The 2,126-nt window shown below is 22.1% G+C and overlaps 1 long non-coding RNA gene across 1 annotated transcript; it reads right to left on the bottom strand.

Moving 5' to 3' along the window:
- Positions 1-709: 709 nt before the first annotated feature.
- Positions 710-1,761, bottom strand: LOC136978521 (uncharacterized). The gene is made up of 3 exons (XR_010881238.1): positions 1,690-1,761; positions 934-991; positions 710-869 (listed from the first exon to the last, which is right to left on the bottom strand). It is a non-coding gene; the product is annotated as an uncharacterized lncRNA (long non-coding RNA).
- Between the last annotated feature and the right edge of the window lie 365 nt (positions 1,762-2,126).

Raw genomic sequence — 2,126 nt, 5'->3', positions numbered from 1 at the left:
AATAAAAATTTTAAATTTGCAATTAAGAGACAACGGCGCTATTTTTACATAAAATAATAACATAATAAATTAAATAATCGTGGTTAAAATATTTACTACAATAATTTTCAAATATATTTACAAACGACGAATTAATCGAATTGTTTATTTTTTTAATACAAAGTTTAGACAAATAGCTCGGTTACAAGTTTGCATATGTGCTTACTTAGAAAGCCATTATAAATTCGACAAACTTAGTCAATCAATAAGAAAAGTCCTGTTAAAAAAAGAGATTCTTTTACTTCTATACGATGAAATCATTCAATTGTTCCTACTTATAGATATGCGTAACGCTTACTTATAAATAGGAAACAAATAGATATAATTATTCCAAATAGAGAATAGAAACAAAAGTGATATTCTTTATTTATATTTATATCTTGAGAAAGCAAAAGTTCTTACATATTAACTTTAATTTTCTAACTGATAAAATTAAAAGTTATCAATAAAGTTGAAAAGTTAATTCTTGATTTAAATATCTTGTGTATTTTTATATTGTAATTTATATATGTATTATTATGTATATTGTGTATTTTATATATAAAACATATAGTAAAAACTAATATTTATATAATTAAGTTTTTAGTTTTTATTATTGTAATTATAATAAAATTTTCTTCATTGAACAATAATTTTCTTATTTCTTCGTATATTCTATTTTATTCTCTGTTTCTGTTACGTTTTTATAGGCCTACTAATGAGAAAGAATGCATGGACCGGGATCCTTATCAGATGAAATCCAATTGGATCCGTTTAAATGGCAGTTATAAATTTTGTTCTTTGAACCGTCTTGAAATTGGAAATTTGAAAAACAAGTAGAATTGCATATCCTAAAAAAGTTTGATTTAATTAAACTTATAAAACTAGAGTTTATAAAACACGTATCCTACTTACATAGTTGAGTTTTTAATATTACAGAAAGTATAGCTACTTTTCGGAACTTTTACACAATCTAAATAAATTAAAAAATACAATGTTAAGTAAATTAGAATTTTGTAAATATTACTTAAGTTATTGCTTAAGAATAGGTTTGATGAATATAACTTTCAGAATATTTGTAATCGCTTAACACTCCCAATTTTACGTTGTGTGAGAACCTAGATCAGTTTGGTATAAATATGCAGGTCTTCATATGTAAGTTTGTATAATATAATGGATGATCGCGGTTAGCATTGAAACAAGACTAAGTACTGTATGTAAAATTGTACATGTCTGACGCCACTAAAATGCGGTCTTAAATAAAAGCTTAAATTGTCTAAACTGCCTAAGACCTTAACTAGCCTTTGCATTTAAATTGCTAAATATCAATATATCTCTAGACATAATTGAATAGGGGTACTTTAATTAACTGTTATATTAATTTATAGTTTTTTAGACTAATTATCTTGAAAAATCTATACACAATAATTTTCCTAAATTAATTATAATTAAATTGTTTTTTCTATGAATGTAATTGCGTTCAATAATGTTTAATTCTAAAATGTAAATACTGTATACTGTCTAGTATTATTATCTTAAAGAAAAGAAATGTTATGAAATGTTATATTTAAAATAATAAAATATTTTAATAATAAATATATTTCTAATAATTAACAATCAATTTGTATATTTATATTACATAATTTTAAAACATTAATTAAAACAACATACCTAATATCTTTTCTACCTGAAATTCTGTTTCATTTATTTCATTTTTTCCACTTGAATTGAATAAATAATTCACTGTAATTAAATATAAGCATAAATAAAGTCATTTTATACCTTTGATAACTTAAAAATTAATTTGTATAAACACATACTTACTAAATACTCTAAATACACTTGAATTACTTAAGGCAGTACTGAAATGAAATTTATAACTTAATTTAATTTGTCATAAAATTTATAATATATTTTAAATATACTGTATTTACTCATTATATGGAACAGATGATTGGTAGCAGAGCTTTATACATATTAAACAGGAAATTAATATTTTAAATATTAACATGATCACTATTTTAAAAAAATATTTGTGCTGCTGTAGGAGCTAATCTAATTAATAAAAAATGTTTACTGTAAAAGTTTGTGTTTTTGTTTTATGTTTT

The sequence above is a fragment of the Centruroides vittatus genome, unplaced genomic scaffold, assembly GCF_030686945.1.
Source record: "Centruroides vittatus isolate TY-2023 unplaced genomic scaffold, ASM3068694v2 contig_545, whole genome shotgun sequence".
Classification (NCBI taxonomy): domain Eukaryota; kingdom Metazoa; phylum Arthropoda; class Arachnida; order Scorpiones; family Buthidae; genus Centruroides; species Centruroides vittatus.
This window is presented reverse-complemented; position numbering and strand designations above follow the sequence as displayed.